At 45.1% G+C, this 22,211-nt stretch overlaps 1 protein-coding gene across 2 annotated transcripts in view; it reads right to left on the bottom strand.

Moving 5' to 3' along the window:
* LOC139039651 (apolipoprotein L2-like) overlaps positions 1-22,211 on the bottom strand; it is a 42,124-nt gene that overhangs the window by 17,140 nt on the left and 2,773 nt on the right. The window contains exon 1 of one of the 2 annotated variants that reach the window (XM_044780464.2): positions 1,629-1,771. The exons of the other annotated variant lie outside the window; for it this stretch is intronic. The gene's annotated coding sequence lies outside the window, so the exon portion shown is untranslated. Of the gene's footprint in view, positions 1-1,628; positions 1,772-22,211 lie in introns of those variants that run through there. 2 annotated transcript variants of the gene reach the window in all.

The following is a 22,211-nucleotide window of genomic DNA, read 5'->3' as shown; positions in this document are numbered from 1 at the left end:
AGATTTGTGCATCCCTACCTTCATTGCAGCATCGTACACAATAGGCAAGACATGGAAGCAACCCAAATGCCCATCAATGGATGAATGGATGAAGATGTGTCATCTAAATATGCATTGGAATACTACTTGGTCGTTAAAAAAACCCCAAAATTGTGGCATTTGCGACAACATGGATGGACCTTGAGGCTATTATGCTGAAGGAAATAAGCCAGACAGAGACAAACACTGTAAGATTTCACTCACATGTGGAAGATAAAGAAACAAATGGATAAGAAGAATAGATTAGTGGTTCCTAGAGGGGAAGGGGATGGAGAGAGGCCTTAAGGAATAAAGGGGTACAAATGTATGGAGATGATAAAAACTGGACTACTGGTAGTGAGCTGGATGCAATCTACACAGAAACTGATATATAATGACGGATCCTGAAACATATACAATGTTGTAAACAAATATGACCACAATAAAATAGTTTCTTTAAAAAATTAAAAATTGCAAAAGACTCCATAAACTAAGTCAAAATATCATGAGAAACCAGGAAACACTATTTGCAACACTAACAGCAGACAAAAGGAAACTATCCACAATGTACAAGAGATCCTACAAATCAACGTGGGAAGACTGACGGCAATTTTTAAAAAATAGGTCAGAGACATGAACAAATCATTCCAGGGCAGTGACACCCAGCGCCACACATCTCCTGGGGGGCGCGGTGGAGGCCAACCGCAGGCCTTCCGACACTGGTATTTAAGGGGGAAATGGGATTTTAATACTTCAAAGGTTTCTAGGTCTGAATCTGCCTGTGTAAGCACAGAGATCGAGGCTCCCACTCCCACAGTTACACTCACATGTCTACAGTAGGATTTTATTTAAGATCACAGCCCTGCAGACGTTCTGAAATGTGCCCCCTCACGCCCTGCGTCTGGGCCGTCTTTCTGATGCGGGGCGCACGGGACCGCCTCTCCCTTCGCCATCACCCCCCAGCCCTGAGCACAGGGCCAGGCAGAGGGAGCAAAGCCCTGCCATCTCCCTGCAGGGTCTCCCGTCATGGGGCCCTGGGTATGGTACTGCCCTCTCAGGGCCTCAGTTTCCCCACAGGGCCTGGCACTGAGCAGGCACTCAGGGACGCGGTGGGTGGAACAACTCGGATTCCCTGCATCTCGAAAGCAGCCGTCTGCCGCCATCAGCCTCAGCAGCAGCCCTCTGGGCAGCGCAGGGCGGCCAGGCCACAGGAGCAGAGGCTCGCACTCACCTGCCCCCTCCACGCCCTGTGCCTCCTCCAAATTTCCCAAAGGATGAGCAACTTGACACCCACCGTCTTTCTGGGGTCACCTGCTCATGTCTCGGGGAGTCCAGAAGCCAAGCTGAGCCCAGGGAGCTTTGTGAACCCACTCGAGCAGTTTCCCTCCCCCTCCACTGCTCAGGGGCACAGGAGGTGGGAGGAAGCAGTCAGACGAACCCGGGTTCAAATCCAAGATCTGCCTCTGCTTAACCTGTGACCTTGGGCCCACGACCTGACCTCTCTGAGCTTAGATTTCCCCTCATCTATAAAATGGTGACAATAATCCGTTTCTTAAAGAGTAGTTGTGAGGATGGGGAGCTGGGCGGGGGTCCTACCCTCCCCAGCTTACCAAGGAATCTTCCTCTGTCTGAGTGAGAACAAGATCCAGTTGTTCTTAGCTGTGCAGATCCAGCCGCCAGGTGTGTGTCTGTGCAATAACCAGATACATCCTCTGGGCCCAGATATACTTGGGGACGCAGAAGGGAAAGTGAAAGTCCCTCCTCTGGGCAGCTCTTGATCAAACACACTGCCCGGCACCACCCTGGCGATTCCCACCCTCCTTGCCGACCTCCTTAGAGGAAGAACCAGTGACCTGACATTCCAGGTCCTTCTTGGTTCAGCCCTCCTGCCTAAGGCTTCTGGAAGGAAATGCCATGGCAGACTGTAGGACCCTCAGCAAATTACTCCCCCCCAGCCGTGGGCCTGTTCCCAGGCCCCTCCTCCCTTCTCCTTCCACACACTCCCCAGAATGCCTGCCTTATGCACCTTTGTGTCACCACCACTTAGCACACCCCAGATGCTCACTGAGTACTTGTGGTTGCTGCTATTGAACCCCATGCCCGTGCGGCTTCTAGACTTTGCTTACGTGGGTCCTTCTGCCAGGAGGACTGGCTTCCTTTTTTGTTGTTGTTCGTGCCATAAAGTGGACCCTGACTCCCAGCAACCCTGTGGACAGCAGAGCAGAACACTGTCCGATCCTTTTGCTCCATCCTCTCACCATGGGCGCTGTATCAGACAATGTTCTGCTGCTAGTCAGAGGGTTTCATGGCCAGTTCTTTCAGAAGTGGGCAGTCAGGTGCTTCTTCCTGGTCTCTCTAGTCTGGAAGCTCCACTGAAAACTACACAGCATGGGGGACCCTGCTGGTATTTGAAATACCAGTGGCATAGCTTTCACCATCACAGCAACACGGACCTGCCATAGTATGACAACTGACGGATGGGTGGTGTGGTTCCCTGATCAGAAACAAATCCAGGCCTCGGTGGGGAACACTGAGTCTTCACCACTACACCACCAGGCCTGGCTGCTTCCTCCTCTGAGAAGCCCTCCTGCCTCCTCCCTGGCAGTGTCCACTGTCCCCTGCTCTCTCCCGCGGAACCTGGGGGAGGGGCCTAAGCCCACTGCTCAGCTACTGTGTCCGTGTCTCCCACTCCCCTTTTGATCAGGTCTCTCTCTAGACTTGTCCCTGATGGCAGGGACAGCACCAATGCATTTGGGTCCCGGTGGCCTGCCGGAGGAGGCCCATCCTTGGTGGTCAATGCCCTTTGGACGAATGCAGACATTCGTGGGAGCGAGCTGAGAGAATGCTGCTGTTTTCCACTCTGGCCTATTTCTGCTGGATGACAGATCTTTTTCTCTCTGAAAGGAAGGCCAGTGTCACGGCCACTCAGAAAGTCTGAAAACAGAAAGCGAGTCCTGTTCCTGCTCGCTTCCTGAGCAGAGCAGCCCCCATGGACAGAGGGCAGAGTGTGAGCCAGCACTGTGCTGGCACCTTCCAACCCTTCCTATTTAATTCTCACCTCAGCTCTAGGAGTTATCAACTCCATTTTACAGATAAGGAAACTGAGGGAAGGGTCCCCCATGGTAAGTCATGCGGCTGGATTGCTGTTGGACTTTCCTGCTTTGCCCCAGGCAGAAGGGGCTGGGAGGGGGCCTGGAACACGGAGGCCCCCCAGACCCTTCCATCGAGGCCTGCTTCTACCTGGGCAAATGTCCATGGGCCTCATGGCCACGTCCCCACCAGCCTTTAAGGGAGGACAGAAGAGTGCTGGGTCTGAGGACACACACTGCAGTGTGTTCTGATAATCACCCCATAAAGTGGGCCAGGAATGTGGCCTGATTGTGCACATGAGGAAGCCGAGGTGAGGGGAGAGGCTGTGGATTAAACCCAGTGACTCAGGGGAGGAGGCAAGACTCGAACTTTGACCCTTGACACTTGTTTAAAGTTCTTCATTGTCCACCTCTCTGTCTTTAAAGTTATTTTTTGTCATTATTTCTGTAACTTTGATTCTTAACTCTTGATGTTTCCTTTCACTAGCATGACTTTGCTTGACAGCGGACAAAACCACTGTGAGATGCAGAACTCAATTAATTACCTACACGAGCTGTGGCCCTGTTATCGTAAGGATCCTCTGTTGAGAATGCAGAACGCATCCCAGATGGACATTCGTGGACTCATTGAGCACATTCTGACAGTGGAAGAGACAGGATGGGGGCTGCAGACTCAAATCGGTGTGAGAATTAGACATCTTTTGTCTCCAGGGACATGAGCTGACCCCCCCATTTGGAGATCCTAAGACCTAGTGACTATAAACTTGTCACCCCCAATATCACAAGAAAAATCACCAGGGTGACTGCAGCTCCAGAGTCAGGGTCTTGGCCATAATCTTTGGTCAATAAGCAGTTTCAGCCCAGTGTGAAGGCAACACCAACTCAACAGGAAAGTAACAAGAAATTTGCTTAGGATGGTGTCTGGCAGATGCCACCAGCATCACCTGTTGGAGGCTGGAAGAGCCAGCAGCCAGAGGCACAGGACCACCACCCCCACCCTACCCCTGCCCTGCCCAGTCTCTCTCCGTCCCTCTGTGAGGAGTGCGTGGCTCAGACACGCTGGACATTGTAAGCTGTGTGTTTCAGAACATGGACCCCACCTCCTTGTTGTCTTCCCTTTGTATAGGGACAGTGGGAGTGGGTAGGGAGCTTGAAGCTGAGCATGTGACAATGGGGACTTCTGAAGTCGTCACAGTGGCTAGTGGAGACAGACATCCTACCACTGCGAGCACAGGGCAATTGCATTCCTGCAGACAGCACCTGGGGACCTCATGGGACGTGGACGGGGAGCCCATGGTGTCGGCCACTCATTGCCAGGCTGCCAGCATCATCCCGTGGACAATCCTATTGTCCTTCCTCAGGTGGTAAAATTGGGCCCTGAGTGAGTAACAACTGTCAACCTCAGGAAGTTTTAGAACTAAGTATAAAGATGACAAAGTCAAACCCATAATCTTCATATTTATATAGTGAAGACAAACATGTGTTTAATTTTAATGTCCAGGTACGCCCCGCTTTGAGAAAGTTTGCGTTATGCTGCTTTGTTTTACGAAAGACACACGTTAGTAAGGTAACTGCTTTTTGTGTTAAGAGTGAAAATCCAATGAAGTGGCATAATGCAAACTTTCTGAAGGTAGGTTGTACTCCCCTGTGAGCCATTTCGGGTTATGAAAGACCTCATAGGGATGTTCTACTTTCGGATAGTGGAATAAACCTATACATATAACGTTTAAGAGAATTGGATACATTCTCAGAGTAAACAGAGTTTGGATTCCAATTTAAAACAGGTAATTAAGTAATTGATGTAGATTAATGATTAGATTAAAAAGGCGCTCTACTAAATACTAAGGGTGTTGCAAACGAGCTTCAACCCAGAAAGGGAGCAGCCTCAAACTCAGCAGATCCCGAAACAGGAGGGGTGAGGAGTGGTGGGTGGCGGTGAAGAGGGGGTTGTGACAGCCACACCAGCAGACGTCTCTGGGGCATGTGCCAAGGTCACCACCATCCTTTAAGCCCCTCACCATCAGGACATCAAGGAGATTCTTGTCAGGTGTCACTATTGTGATAAAGTATGGCCTGAGAAAGAACAGCCACTACGGAAAACAGTGTGACAGTCATCAAAAAATTAAATATAGAATTACCATATGATCCGGCAATTCCACCTCTGGGCATATACCCCAACAAATTGAAAGCAGAGTCTCGAAGAGATGCTTGTGTACATGTTCATAGCAGCATTATTCCCGAAAGCCTAAAGGTAGAAGGAACCCCAGCATCCATCAGTGGATGAATGGAGAAGAAAAATGTGGGATATACATATAACAGAATATTCTTCTGCACTAAGAAGAAAATCCTGACACATGCTACAACATCGATGAGCCTTGAAGACATTACGCTAAGCAAAATAAACAAGCTGCAAAAAAGACAAATACTGTATGATTCCACTCACATGAAATGCCTAGAGTGGTCGGAATCATAGAGACAGAGGGCAGCATGGCGGCTGCCAGGGGCTGGGGGAGGGGGATAGGGAGTCAGTGTTTACTGGGTGCAGAGTTTCAGTTTTCCAAGATGAAAAGAGCTACAGAGATGGATGGTGGTGAGGGCTGCGCAACATTATGAATGTGTTCAACCCCACTGACTGTACACTTAAAAATGGCTGAGATGGTAAATTTTACATTAGGCATATTTTATCCCAATAAAAATTTTAAAAATAAATCCTTAAAAACCCCAATATTTGTAAAAATAAATAAATCAATAAATAACAGCATCTGAGCCCTTTACATTTTGCAAAGCCTTTTCATACACATAATCAGAGAGGTCACAACAACATCCCTGTGATGAAAGCAATCATTATTCTTGTCTCACAAACAGAAAACTAGGGTTCAGATGTGGTAAAACGATTTGCCCAAAAAGGGGGGAAGTGGGGCTGGTCTCTCTGATTTCTGTTTAATTTTGTTTTCTGGAACATGCCATTTCCTCAGAGGAAGAGAAATCCTTAGAACGCTTGAGTATTCTAAAAATATAATTTTCTTCCCTAAATTCTGTCTGTTGGCTTGAGATGAGTCACAAAACTTGGAACACTACTAGAATTGGTTGCCGAGATCTCGCCTGTCCTAAGAAGTGAGCCTGGTGGCCTGAGTCCCTAGTGGCCATAGGGAGCTGGGTCTGGCTGGACCCAGGATAACGGCCTGCATCCAGTGCCAGGTGTCAACACGCTCCTGAAAGAGCTCCCCTCCTCCAGGGGGTCGGAAGAGCAGCCCTGAGGTGCTTCCGTCACAGAGCGCTGCAGACCCACGTTCTGCTTCCTCCAGTCTTCTTGTCCACCACGAGCTGGGGGAGTGTTTAGTGTCATGCAGTCCTGCGTAAATTCCCCTCCCCCAGTCTATGTTGCCTGACTCAGTTTCCTTGCTTGTAGAAGAATAAATACCTGATAGTGTTACAGAAAGGACAATTGAGACAAGGCAGGGATAGTGCTTAGTAGACAGTAGGTGCTCAATAAATAAGAATCAGGGTTTTCCGAGCACTCACTGCTTATGTCGGCCACTGAGCGATCTCTGTCTGTGTTCTCTCTTTCAGTCTTCTCAACGCACCATCTCTGGTGCTGCTGTTTTATATTCCTCCTGTGTGTTCTCCCAAGGTCACACAGCTGGCCGTGGGTTCCCTTCTTTTACTCACCACTCCTCACCACCACCGTTCAGCTCTTGAATCATAGACTTAAAAAAAATAGTAATTATAGACACACAAGACCAAATAGCAAAGTTGCAAAACATGGTACTCAGAAGTCCAGTCTGTTGTTGCTCTGCCCTCCCCAGGAGTTGTTTTCCTCCACCTGGAAGCTGGCTCTCATCCAGACATTCCAGCCCAAAAGAAGGACAAGGGAGGACATGGAGCATGAGAATGTTCCCTGTAAGGACATTACCTAGAAGTTGCACACATCATTACCCTCACCTCTGATTAGCCAGAATGTAGTAATGAGGCCACAGGGAGCTCTGAGGGAGGCTGGGGAGCCATGTGCCCAGCTAAAACTCAGAGCTTCAGTGATCAAAAACAAGGAGGATAAAAATGGTTAAGATGGTCCATTTTGTGATGTGTGTATTGTGTTGCAATAAGAAAAAATGTTTGAAGAAAAAGAGGGAAGAGTGAAAATTTGGGCATGATTAATAGTCTCCTCCACAGTTACTGATCCAGGTAAGTGACAGCATTTTTTTGAAAAACAGTAAAATAAAATATTACCTGGTCACTGTACAAAAATTATTTTCAAAAAATGCACAGGAAGTGTAACTTTTTGGTGTCCATCTTTCTAGACCTATTTCCACTACAGTAATTTAAAAGCTTCAGTAGGAAACTAAAACCCTTTTTTGTCCAACAATCACATTACCAGGACCCAAAGTGCATTGAGCAGACACCCAACCTCATCTTCTTTCTCTCTAAATGCCATTGTTGGCATGTGGAGGGCAGGTGCTATGACCTACCACCAGATGTCATCTTGCTCACTTTTTATGTCTTTTTGAATCCCTTGATGGGGCGTTTTAGAACATTTCACCTAAGGCCTCCATCACCCCAAGAGGACCACAGCCAGAAAACAAAGACAGAAGATTTTAGGCTTTGGGGTTCACAACCATAGTCTACATGCAAGATTTGGAAGTATTTGGAAAAATAAGTAATTAGGCAGAATTAGGGATGAGGCAGTCTCTAATGACACCAATCAAATTGTTACAGGAGGAAGCCACAGAAGGGAAACTCCAAATTCTGTGCATAATCTCTACCCCAGTGTCTGACTGATCCTGAACCTACGTGCATTAAGCAGACTAAAAGCGATCTGAAATGAGATGTTAGCTGCCTCTCCTCTCAGACAAGACAGATTTGCAATTTAATTCTAACCAAGTTAATTGTCTGTCAATGAAAAGAAAAACAAACCATCTTTGCAGGAGTATAAAAGAACCCATAACTCTTCAATGTAACACTGATAATGTCCAGGATATAATAAAAAATTACTTGACAGAGAAAGAGCAAGGAAAATGTAACACATTCTCAAAAGGAAAGACCATCAACAGAGGCCAATGCTAAAATGATGCAGATGTCGTAATGTACAAAGGAAAACTTAAAGCCAGTTATTATAACTATGCTTGATAAGGTTAGGAGAAATATCCTTGTAAGAAAAGTAGGAATCTTGGCAGAGGGACAGACCCAAACAGACCCAAAGGTAATAGGTAATTGGAGAACTGGAATCCCAGAAGGAAAAAGAGAGAATGGAGTGGGGAAAACAAATGTGAAGAAAGAAAGGTTGAAAATTTCACAAATTTCATGAAAGATATAAATTCACATGTGCAATACATTCTGAGAACCCCAAACACAATAAACATAAGACAATCCCACCAAGGCCCATGATAGTAAAACTGCAGAAAACCAAAGATAAAGAGAAAATCTTGAAAGCAGCTAAAGAATATAACATATTTCATACAAGGAACAATGATAAAAGCACCTGAGAGCTTCTTACATGTAAGTGTGGAGGCCAGAAAGCATGGGAACAACATCTTTCGAGGGCTGAAAGAAAATACTGTCAATCCAGAATTCTATATCCAGAAAAGATATCCTTCAAAGAGGAAAGCAAAGCAAAAACGTTTGTAGATAAAGGAAAGCTAAAAGTTCATTGCCTACGGAAATGTCCCACAAGGAATGCCCAAGCAAATTCCTCAGCTCAAGAGAAATGATAACAAAAGACAGTCCAATCTCCAGAAACAAATGAAAACCATCAGAAAACGTAAATATCTGAAAAGGCTGCTTTTTCTTAATTTCTTTACAATACTTGTGACTGTTTAAAGGAAAAATTAAAATACTATCTTTTTTACAACATATGTATATACGAAAATAATAACATGAAGGATAGAGGAGGTGGTAAATGGACTTAGACAGCAGCAAGTTTCTACATTTTGCATGAAGTGGTAAAATGGTAACCCTAAGTAAACTGTAGAAAGTTAAGGATGTATGTGCAAATCTCTAGAGCACCGCTAAAAAAGTAAGGCAAAGAGGTATGGCTAAAGTGTCAGTAGATAAATTAAAATGGAATTCTGAAAAATATTCAAGTTACCTAAAGGAGGCAGGAAAGTGGAACAGAGGAACGGAAATGGTAATGCACTAAATGTTAATGGACTAAACACTCCAATTAAAAGGCAGAGATTATCAGAATAGATGAGAAAGCAACACGTGACTATCTACAGTCTCTTAGAGACATTTAAAGATTGTATAAACATATGTAAACATTAAATATAAAGACACAGATAGGTTGAAAGTAAGTGGATTGAAAAATATATACCACACAAACAGCGTAAGGAAGCAGTGATGCCTATCTTAACATCAGATAAAATAGACTTCAAGACGAAGTATATACCAAAGATAACAAGGGACATTTCATAGTGAAGAAAAGTTCCATTCAGTAGCAAGCCATAGTAATAAAAAATGTGTATGCGTCTATAAAAGAACTTCAAAATACATGGTACAAAAGTAGATACAAAGAAAAGGAGAAATACAAATAGAATATTCCAAACTCATAGTTGGAAAATTTAACATATTCTTTCCTAATAATTGATCAATAAATAAAAAATTAGTAAAGTCAGAGAATCTGAATAAGACTACTAGTTCTCTTGAACTAGCTAATATTTTACAACCCTACACATACCAGCTGCTGAATCCATATTCTTTTCAGAGCACATGGTACAGTGACCAAAGTAGGCCATTTGCCGTGCCATTAAACAAATTTCAATAAATTTAAAAGATTGAAATCATGCAGAATATGCTCTCTGACCACAACTGAAGTATATTCAAAGTGAATACATGGGGCTGGCCCCACGGCCGAGTGGTTAAGTTTGCATGCTCTGCTTCAGTAGCCCAGGATCTCACCAGTTTGGGTCCTGGGTGTGGACCTAGCACTGCTCAGCAAACCAAGTTGAGGTGGCGTCCCACAGAGCAGAGCTAGAAGGACCTACGACTAGAATATACACAACTATGTGCTAGAGGGCTTTGCGGAGAAGAAGGGGAAAAAAAGAAGATTGGCAACAGATGTCAGCTCTGGGAAAGTCTTAAAAAAATCAATACAAATCAGCTATCTAGGAGAATTCCAAATATTGGAAATTAAAAGATATACTTCTAAATAATCCATAAATCAAAGAAGAATTCTCAAGGATAATTTAAAATAACATATATCGAACTGAATTAAAATAAAAACACAATATATAAAAATTACTAGCATTCACTGCTTAGAGGAATATTTACAGCCATGATGGGCTGAATAATTGTCCTCCCCAATATGTCCATCTCCTGATTCCTGGAACCACGACTATGACCTTATACGACAGAATAGATGCAGCTGTGGTTCAGCTGAGGATCCCGGATGGAGAGTATCTTGGATTACCTGAATGGGCTCTAAGTCTAATCACAAGTGTCCTTATAAGGGAGGGAGAGAGAGGTTTGGCTACAGAAGAGAAAGTAGGAGATAGGATGATGAAAGCAAGAGGTTGGAGTGGTGCAAGGAAGGGGTCACAAGCCGAGGAAGGCAGGAGGCCTCCCAAAGCTGGAAAAGACAAGGAAACAGATTCATGGCTGGAGCCTCCAGAAAGCAGCAGTCCAGCTGACACTTTGACCTTAACCAGCAAAACTGATTTCAGACTTCTGACCTCCAGCCCTGTAAGAGAATAAATTTCTGTTGTGTTAAGACATTAAGTTTGTGGTAATTTGTTACAGAAGCAACAAGAAACTAACATGACAGCTTTAAATGTTTACATTAGAAAATAAGAAAAGTCTAAAATCAATGATGGACGATTCTAGATCAAAATCTAGAAAGCTAGATCAAGAAGCTAGAGAAAGAGAGAGCAAATTAAAGTCAAAGCAATAGAAGGAAGGAGAAGATGAAGATGGGAGCAGAAATCAATGAGGAGAAGATAGACCAACCATAGAGAAAATGAACAAAGCCAAAAGCTAGTTCTTCGAAAAGATCAGCAAAATTAATGACCTCGTAGCCAGACTGATCAGAAAAAAAAAGAAAGAAAACACAAACTATTAATATCAAGAATGAAAGAAGGTTTATCTTTACAGATCCTACAGATATTTAAAAAACAACAAGAGAATATAATGAACAACTTTATGCCCACAAATTTGACAACTTAGATGAAATGGACAAATTGGAAAATACAACTTATCAAATTGACATAATACGAAATACAGAGTATTAAGAGCCCTATATTTATTAGAAGAATTGAATTCTTTATCAAGAGCCCTATATTTATTAGAAGAATTGAATTCTTTATCAAAAATTTCTACTAAGGGGCTGGCCCCGTGGCCGAGTGGTTAAGTTTGCACGCTCTGCTTCAGCTGCCCAGGGTTTCACCAGTTCAAATCCGGGGTGTGGACATGGCACTGCTTGTCAAGCCATGCTGAGGTGGCATCCAACATGCCACAACTAGCAGGACCCACAACTAAAAATGCACAACTATGTACTGGGGGGCTTTGGGGAGAAAAAGGAAAAATTTAAAAAAATCTGGAAAAAAAACAAAAGGCAACTTTCTCCTAAGAAAACTCCACATCCAGATGTTTTCGCTGGTGAATTCTATTGAACATTCAAAGAAGAAATAGCAATCACACACAAACTCTTTCAGAAAACAGAGTAGGAGGGAACAATTCCCAATTCATTTTATGAGGGTTATTATTCTATTATGGTTATTAGTATAACCCTAATTTCAAAACCTGAATAAGACATTTTTTAAAAAATTAAATATCACAATATCCTTCATCAACATAGACACAAAAATCTTTAACAAAATATTAGCAAATTGAATCCAGAAATATACATACATACATACATGCATACATACAAAGAATCATACACCACGACTGAAGTAGAGTTTATCTCAGGAATGCGAGGTTAGTTTAACTAACCAATTGATCTCAATCAATTTAATTGATCATATTAAAGAATAAAGGAGCAAAAGTCACATGATCCATTTAACAGTAGAAGAAAAAGCATTTGACAAAATTAACTCACTATTCCTTATAAAAATTCTCTGTCAAGTAGGAATAGCAGGAAACTTCCTCAATCTGATAAAGGACATCTACAACAATCCTACAGTAAATACCATCATTGAGGATGACATATTGGATATTTTCCCCTAAGACTAGAACAAGGCAGGGATGCCCACCCAGTCCCTTCTATTCCACATGATCCTGGAACCCCCAGCGCTTCCAATAAGGCAAGTCAAAGAAATAAATGGCGTAAAGTTGGAAAGGAAAAAGAATATCTGTCTATATTTGCAGATGACATTATTTACATAGAAAATCCTAAAGACTCTACAAAACAACTACTAGAACCAATAAGCAAATTTAGCGATATTAGAAGATTAAAAAGGTTAATATTGAAAAATTGTGTTTTTATATAATAGCATCAAACAAGTTAGAAAGTGAAATTAGACACAATTTCATTTATACTGGTGCCAAAACTCATAACTAGTTCAGAATAAATTTAACAAAAGTCATGCAAGACAGCAAGCCCTGATGGCCTAGCCATTAAAGTTCAGTGTCCTCTGCTTTGGCGGCCGGGGTTTAGTTCCCGGGCGTGGAACCACACCACTCGTCTATCTGCAGCCATGCTGTGGCGGCAGCTCACCCAGAAGAAGTAGAAGGATTTACCACTAGAATATACAATATGCACTGGGGCTTCAGGGAGGAAAAGGAAAGTCATACAAGAGTTCTTCACTGAAAATTACAGAACATTGCTGAAAGGAATTAAACAAGACCTAAATAAACGTGGACACATAACAGGTTCATGGACTGGAAAACTCAGTGGTGCTATAATATCAACTTTCCTTCAATTGATCTGGAAGTTCAATACAGTGCCAAACAAAATCCCGGTAGATATTTTTCTATAGAAATTGTAGGAACTGAGAAGCTGATTCTAAAAGTCAGACAGAAATGCAAATGACCTGGAACAGCCAGAGCGAGTTTAAAAAGAACAAAGTCGGATGTCTTACACTGCCTGATCATGACACTTACTATTAAGCCTAGAAAACCAGATGGTGTGGTTTTGGCAAAAGGATAGACACAGGAAGGAAGCAGACAGGAAAGAGAATCTAGAGGTAGACCCAAACATACATGGCTATTGATTTTTGACTGGGGTGCCGAGGTGGCTCAGAAGACTTTTTAACAAGTGGTACTGAAACAACTGGACATTCATACGAAACAAATGAACATCAGCCTTTATCTCATGTCACGCACAAAAATTAACTTGAAATGAAAATCAAAAAGCTAAATGTAAAATCTTATATTTAAAACTTCTAGAAGAACACATGCAAGAAAATAATCATAACTTTGGGTGTAGGCAGTGATTTCTTACATAAGACTCAAAGAGCATGAAGCATAAAAGAGAAAAAAGTTGATAAATTGTACTTTATCAAAGCTGAAAACATCCATTTGTCAAAAAACATCATTAAAAAAGGCAAAAGACTGGGGCTGGCCCTGTGGCCGAGTGGTTAAGTTCGCGCGCTCCGCTGCAGGCGCCCAGTGTTTCGTTGGTTCAAATCCTGGGTGCGGATGTGGCACTGCTCATCAAGCCACGCTGAGGCCGCGTCCCACATGCCACAACCAGAAGGACCCACAACCAAGAGTATACAACTGTATACCAGGGGGCTTTGGGGAGAAAAAAGGAAAAAGTAAAATCTTAAAAAAAAAAAAGGCAAAAGACAACTCCAGATGGGAGAACATATTCTCAATACATGTATCTGATGGAAGACCTGTATCCAGACTATGTTAAAAATTTTTACAACTCGATAATAAAAATACAACTCAAGTTTTAAAGTGGGCAATAGGTTTAAACAGACACCTCCCAAAGAAAGATACATGAATGGCCAATAAAGACAGCTACATCATTATCATCACGCAAATGCAAATTGAAACATCAATGAGACCCCACTGCACGCCCACTGGAGAGGCTAAAATTAGAAAGACTGACAGTTCCAGGTATTGTGACGATATGGAGCATCCGGAACTCTCAGAAACTCCTGAAGAGAAGGTGAAACGTACAACCACTTGGGAAATGATTTGACAGTTTCTCAAAAGATGCGTCTTCACCCACCACACTGTGCAAGCCATTTCATTCCCAGCATCTACCCTAGAAAAATGAAAACATATGTCCCTACAAGACTAGTACAGAGCAGTTTTGTTCACGTTGCTTCGTACTAGAAACAACCCAAACATCTATCAACAGGGTAAACCAAATGTGGCATCTCCACACAGATCACTCAGGAACTTAAAAAATGGACTAATGATACACACAACCATGTGAGCGAACCTCAGAAGCATTATGCTGGGGGCTGCATGCACTGTATATACTACATTCTTCCATTTGTCTAAAATTCTCAAAAATACTCTATATATAGTATTTACATGTTATACACTCTCTATATATGAAACTTTATGTTTTATATGTTTTTATTATATGTCCCATATAAACATAGAAAATATATATACATTTGTCACTATAGTAACAAAGTACTAATCAGGGATGCCTGGGGATGGGAAAGAAAGGGGCTGGAAAGAGATAGAAAGAATTGGGGTTATGTACATGTTCCACGTCTATATTGCGTTTCTCGTTTCGTCTGTTAAAGTTATTGAATTGCTCACTTGAATTAGATGCAGTTTATCGTATGTAAGACTTTACCTCAATACTATTGATAAAAAACAAACCAAGTCAGTCCTCTTTCTGTTCCACACATTCCCGTTTGGTTCAGCAGCATCCACAGCCACATCCCCTGCACCCAGGGGATGCAGAGAATGAGACCTGGTCCCTGCAGCAGGAGCAGGAGCCCGTGAAACAGCCCATGAGAGTAAGCTGTGCTGAGGCTGCGCCAGAGGGAGCCCATGGGACTGTGGGGGCCCAGAGGAGGAGCGTCAGAATCACAGTGAGGGGCCTGGGAGGTCCAGGGAAGAAGTCACTCTGTGTGGAGGGAGTCATGAAGGACAAGCAGGAGGTGGCAGGTGAAGGGGGCCAGGTGTGCAGGATGGCAGAGGGGAGGGCACAGTAGAGGAACAGAGGAGGAACATCCTAGGGGGTGAGGGGAAGCTAAGAGCATTTCAGTGATGCTGGAGCACAAGGGGCGAGGGAGGCACGAGGTCAGGATGAACACGGAGAAGCCGTAGCTGGAAGCCTCGATCCCATGTGTGTCCCCCATCTGGACACTGAACTCCAGACGGGCCAGGACCCTGTGTGATCTTCATATCCCCACAACCACACAAGTGCTAGCCTCACAGAAAGGGAGGGGTGTCAATGAGTGTGTGATGAATGAATGATGCAATGAATGAACGAATGAGGGGGCTGACTTTCAGATCCATTTCTCCACCCCCATTCCGTGGTCTCCTGCCCACATTGGCTTTAGTGCTGACCCCTCCTTAGGTCCTTTTGGGGACAACGATTTCTCCTAGCTCTTTCTGTCATTTGCTAGACTTCAGCTCTGTAGCCTTAGGGACAGACACGGCTACAGGAGAGATGCAGATCCCAACCGGACATCATTTAAATATTCATAGGAGCTGAGGCCGTGGCAAGCTGGACAGACATGAGGAGAATTCAGAAAAGTCTCGAACAATAGATTCGTCAAGTTCAAACTCCAGGTGTAGCAAACTGAAAGCGGGTGCAACTTCGGGTAGGAGACCGATGTGCCCCGTGAGCTGCTCCCTCCCAAAGCCACATGTCCTGGGCCTTTGAACTTTCAGGCCTTGGGAACTGGTGTGGCTTCCATGGCAGCAGGAACATTCCTTCCTGCAGCCGGCTGTTTGCCTCAGGCGCTCCTTGTCTCATTTCACATGGCACCAGAGATATCTTACCTGGCTTCTTAAGTGGGACCTGCTCCTTCTCAAGCTTGGATGGGCTCACATTGTTTTCTGGCTTGGAGCACCTTCCTTCCTTGTCCTGTGTTTACAGGCATTGGTTTCCCGATACGTGCCTCTGGAGTCTGTCTTTCGGGGCCCACCATACTGAGAGATAGGAAGCCAGGAAGTTCTGGATCTGCCAGAGGCCATCATTGCGGGAACAATCCAGCCCCCTCACTTCCTAGAGAGGGGTGCATCCATCAGGGAGGTCTTCTGCCACCAGCCTAACATGTAACTTTGGCCCAAACTCCACCCACACTTCCCATGTCTCGTCGCCTTGAATGTGTCCCATGTTCTTTGATATATTTTCTTGTGAGTCCCATCCCAGCATCCTCCTGTACATGCTTCTCAAGGTACAACCAGTCTTACTTCCCATGCCACCAGGAAACTCATAAATTAACTGCTGAAATACTCTACTCTGATTTCACTTCTCAAATCTGCTCAGAGCTTGGCTGTCCCTCTTTGGTTCTCATTAAATTCTTATCTACAGCCTCTGGAAAGTGCCTTTGGTCATTTCCTCCTTAGTGGGAGGTGGATGGACCCCTTCATCCTCTCTGGGCCCTGCCCCTTCCTAGACCAGCAGCGATTCAACTCCCCTGTCCTTCCTGATCCTAGCTAAGGAGCAGCTGGAGGGGGACGGCTCCATTTTTGCCTGTTCCATCCTTCCAGTCTGGTTTGGAGGCCTCAAACTTTCTTCTCAGGAAACCCCTGTTCCTTCAGCTCAATCAACACGTCCTCCTTCGATGTTCCAGGATTAGACATTTTCAATGTTCCTATTCTGACAGCAGGTCCAAACTCTGTCTTTTAAACCAATCTTATTCCTTCCTGATCCTCTGAGCAACCAGATTCCTTGATATGGGCCTTTTCTTTTCTTCTTAGCTGCTGGGTTTTTAATAATCCCACCGAGATTTTTCTCTCCCTTAAGGATGGTGGGATGGCACAGCACCTGAGTGATTAGGGCCCCATCCTCCTGGTCTGTTCACTGATACATCCCACCAGTCCCTGAGGTCTCCCGTCCTGTGGCTGAGACCGACACAAGGAACTATCCAGACTCATGTTGACTGTGGGGTGGGGGAGGGGTGGTTCCAGCATCCCCTGGTCTTCAGTCTTCACTGTGGACCCTGGAATCCCCGCATTGTCTCTTGGTCCCCAAATCCTAGCCCGTGGGTGTGCATCTTCCCAGCCTAAGACGTGCTCCGATATGTGGGGGTTCTGGGTGCAGCTTGTTCCTTGAATTCTTTCAGGCAGCCCCTCCTCCATCCTCACCAGGCACACAAGAACAACAGGCAGATGGAAAGAAATTAAGGGCTAGGTTACTAACGTCAGAGAAACCTCAGATGAATTCTTCTCTTCCAGCTCCAGTGCAGAAATTTCTAGAAATTAATCCTGGAGTGAAAACCAGGCCTGGAAGCTAAGTGAGGCTTTTCTCTCCTTCCCCTAGGATCCAATGGCTGAGCTGGTGGAACCAGATGACAACCTTTTATCCAACCAGCCACGTGACGCGGATGGCCAGTGAGGTCCCCTCCACACCCATCGCCATTGCTGGCAGAGAGCTGAAACAGGACCGGATGAATGGGAGCAGAGAGGAGCTGGGAAGGAGGGAAATCAGGTGGGGTCTGGAAAGAAGGAAGAGAGATTCTCTGGTGTCCTTGCTGGGGAAGGGCAAGGCCTTGATCTGCTTGTCAATCCACATGGCGGGAAGGGAGAAGGAAGTCTGGGGCTTTTAAGGCTCAGTCCCCTTCCCACTAGTACAGCACAGCCACCCGTCACTTCAGGGGCTGGCCCAGCAGAGGGCAGCTGTCCCTCCCATAAGGAGATAATACTGGTGAGGGAGCTGGGCAGAGGGTGGACCCTCCCGCTCCTCCACGCCCCACGGGGATGAGGACGGAGCTCCTGCAAAAGTCTAATTAGGGAGCCTGCCTGCTCAGGACGATGCTCAGGACTGTTGCTACAGTCCCTTACTCACCCTGTCTCCTAGCCGTGGATGATGGCTCTAAGGCTCCTTTGAGCCAATCAGGATCTCTCCCCGGGAAATAGGAAAACCAGGAGGAAAACCCTCGGAGGCAGGAGGTTGTGAGCTGAGGCCTGGGGGAAGCACGGCTCCTCCTGCTGAGATTGAGGCTTCCCAGGCCCTGTCTGTGTGTGTGCGTGTCCATGTGTGTGTGTGCACACACACGCATTTCTTTAAGTCTGTGAGCATTCTGGGTCATTCCAATAAATACCTCTATTCTTGAGCTGGCCAGAGGTATTTTATTTTAATTTATTTTTGTCCTTGTTCTTGAATTGGCTTTTATCTTTGTTTTTCTTTGTTGCTATTATTTTGCTTGCATCAAAGAATCTTACCTGACAGAAATTCAGAAGACTTGGTTGCAGTGCACAGACCCTTGGGAGGGGTGGCATATTTGAAACTGGTTTTCTGGCTTCTGGGGGGACAGGGCCATGGTACAGCCCCTCCCCTCAGCATTCCAGGTGGCAGCTGCTGTCAGCCAGTGTAGACGGGACAAGAAATGCTGGGACCTGTATTAGGACAGTCATTTCTGATGCTTCTGCCAAACGCCTGACTGATATCTTGAAAGTTCTCCTCAAGGCATGAAATAAATTCCAACTTTTTATGTTTTCAGCTGAAAAACAGTCCTATAAAAACTGTATTCAGAGATGGGATTCTGGAGGTTTCTGATTCAAGTGATGAATTCAACCCTCACTAGACCTTTTCGGGGAGAATTAAGACAGTGATGGGGAAAGAGTTGCACGCTAATTTCCCATGGCCGCTCCAACTAATGACCACAAACTCAGTCACTTAAAACAACCCAGATTTATTCTCCCACAGTTCAGGTCATCAGAAGTCCTAAAATCGAAGTGTCAGAGGGCTGTAGTCCTTCTGGAGGCTCTGGGAGAGAAGGCGCTTCCTTGCCTTTTCCAGCAGAGCCACCTGCATTCCTTGACTCCTGGACCCCCTTTCCATCTTCAAAGCCAGCAGCATAGCATCTTGCAATCTCTTTCTCTGCTTCTATTGTCACACCTCCTTTCCTTCCCTCTGATCTTCTTGCCTCCCTCTTATGAGGACCCTAGCGATTACATTGGGTGCACCTCAATAATCCCAGACAACCTCTCCATCTCAAGATTCTTACTTGAATCACATCTGCAAGATCCCTTTTACTAGATAAGTTAACATATTCTCAGGTTCCAGGAATTAGGACACGGGCATCTTTGAGTGGTCGCTACTCTGCCACCACAAGTTCCATCCAGAAAATTGTAATAGGGACATCTGATGGGACCTGCATGGGTGCAATTACAAACCATTTCTAAGAGCACTGGGCACACTCTGCCCGTGCCACACTCTCTGGTTGGCAGCCAACATTTGAAGTCAGCATGGCCCCAAGGGTGAAATGCAGAACAGTAAAGAGTTAGACACCGAAGCAAGAGAAGGGCTTCACTATGAAAGCTCCAAACATCTGGAGAAAATGTGTGGTGCGGAGGCTAAGGTGTTCACCCGGGAAGCTGGAACATGATTCTATACTCATTGCTGTCATGCTCAGCTGACATCATTTACTCCAGTAGATGGCTGTGATTTTAACTATGCCCGGGGTTGGTCAACCGTGAGTAAATGCTGGCCAGCAATTTGTGACACTGAAAAGACAGGGTACACTTGGGATGGAGAAGAAGAAGGAATCAAAGTGTGCAGGAAACTGGAAGGCTAGATTTGATCTCTCATGGATTTCCCACCTACGTTGTTTTTCCTGTGAGGGCCAAGGAGACTTCCCTCTCTTTGTCATGAGGAACAAATGGATGACTAGGAACTCTCTAGACTCAAAGGTGGGGCTGGGACCCTGATCTGTTTAGGAGCGAGAAATCCCAAGAGGTCAACCCTAGGGAGGCAGTTCACAGCCAGAAGAAAAAAAGAGAGTGGATGTGATGTCAGGCAACAGGAAGAGTAATTATCGGGGCTCAGGTGTGATACTCAGAGGTTCCCAGCAATAGAAGTGATGGACAGTCCTGCTACTTTGTAAAACCCAAAATCTGGTGAGCAAAGAACAGACACAGGTCTACATGCTGGACAGTCTCTGCTTGTCATCCTATTCTCAGACCTGAGTCATGGCACAGATCCAGAGACCCAGAAGGAAAAGGTGGCCAGGAGTTTGACAAAGGGCCTTTCATACCCCGTACATGCAACCTGTGAACATTTCTCCTATCTGTTCTCCATGGAGTGGGAGCATCCCCTCAGGTGACAGTGGGTTAGTTAAAGGAAACACAACATACCCAGGAATGTTGGATACTGGCTCCAAGGTTACACTAACTACTGGAACCCAGAATAAGCCAGAATGACCCAAACCATGGCAATGGGTCAGAGGGGATGCTTATGTGGGTAAGTAATAAATGAACGTCTGATTTGAATTCACCTCGCCATTGGTCCTTTGGGACCCAGGCTTCACCTGGTCACCATTTTCTAGGTTCCTGAGTGGATACCTGGAGTGGGTACTCTTGGAAGCTGCAGGTTGTTCACCCAGACCCATGGACAGAGGTTATTAAGGTGAGATAAACCAGTGGAGGCCATTGGGTTTACCTTTCTACCAAAATACCTAAATCAAAATCCACACCAAATTCTCAGAGGAATTATCAGAATGCTGCCATCATCAAAGGCTCAAAGGAAGGAAGAGTAGTGACTCCTATGACACCCTAGTCACCTCTCCAGTGGGCCAGTGCCAACCAGTGATGTGCCTTGGAAAACAGTGGCTGGGAGCTCATAAAACTGCTCGTGTTGAAACTCCAATGGCAGTTGCGATTCCTAAGACGTTCTTGTTAAAGTAGGAAATAAATACAGCCTCTGACTCGTGGTATGTATCAGTCTTCCTGGTTGCAAGCAAAGATGCCAACTCTAGTTTCTTAGTGGAAAAAGAAAGACATTTTTTGGAATAATACCAGATTTTCCCCAAATCAGTAGGACACTGGAGACGAGGCTTGGAAAATAACTAATCTAAGGCAGCTCTATGGTATCAAAGGCAGGGAGAAAAGAATCATCATTTGTTCAGGATCAGTATGGTCAGGTTGCTGCCTCTGCCACCCTGAGATATTATCCCTGCTGGTGCAGGGCAGTCTGTTCCGTCACCATTCCTCTCTTGGGCAGGCACTGAGAATGGTTCTCAGCACCCTTGGTCTTTGCTTCACTTCCTCCAGATTCCGGATCCCATGTGGAATCAGTCAGTAAATCAAGCTAAGTCCTAGATGTGAGTCCTGGATGCCAGAGAAGGAAGCAACTGGTCTCTCTGGCTTCCGCATACAGAGAATGTGATGACGCCACATGGTGGGAATCCCCCCAACTAAGAAGAAGACAGCAGCTCCCTGTGAAACATGCAAGGGCCTGAAATGTTGACATCTTTGATTGTAGGAGACAAAAACCTAACTCCAATTTGCAAACACTAAATAGAGACATCACTGAAAGGTCCAGAAAGGTCAAATTCAGGTGTTTAAACCATGTCATCAGTACACAGTGTCTCTCAAATTTTGCTGGGCTTTTCGCCTAATGCAGTGGCTTCAGCCAGAACTGGGCTGCCATGGGACACTTCTTAAGGGTGTTCCTGAAGGACATCAGAGAACTTCTCGTAGTCCACAATGCCTGGAAGGAGAGGTGTCCTAAGGCCAGATCTGCATTGTTTCTTGGGTAACAGCTAAGGGTCTGGCTAGAAGGTCAGAATTTTAGAAAGAATAAATCTGGAGGCTTGGTGACAAAGATATTTAGGGAAGAGGTCTATGGATGGAGCTCTCAGAGTGAGACCAGAGCCGAAAAATACTCCTGCCCCACGTGAATGCTCACTAGAAGGTCTCCGCTGTCAGAGAGACTTAAGAATCAGTGAAGACATGTTTGGTGGCAACAATTCTTCCCCCTTCCCCAGGCAGCCTAGTGCTTTCAAAATGGGCTCTGTGACAAAGTGACTGATAGAGAAGCTATGTCTAACCACACCATATGGACTGTCCCTCATCAAGGTTGACGTGGAGCCTGATGAATCTCAGCCCCCCAGAACCGATGGGCTTAGATATCATTGAAATGGGGTGAAGAGGACTCAACTGGGAGAAAATACATTGAAAGGTTGAATATTGCCTCATAGGATGTTGTGCTCTAAATCCGTACCCAATATTTAGTGCATTTTCTCCCATAGCCATAATTTATGGATCTGGGAATTCAGAAGTTAAGATGAGGGTGATAGCTCT

Source organism: Equus asinus, chromosome 4 (assembly GCF_041296235.1).
Source record: "Equus asinus isolate D_3611 breed Donkey chromosome 4, EquAss-T2T_v2, whole genome shotgun sequence".
NCBI classification, from domain to species: Eukaryota; Metazoa; Chordata; class Mammalia; order Perissodactyla; family Equidae; genus Equus; species Equus asinus.
The sequence above is the reverse complement of the archived record's forward strand: the minus strand, read 5'-3'. Positions and strand labels throughout refer to the sequence as shown.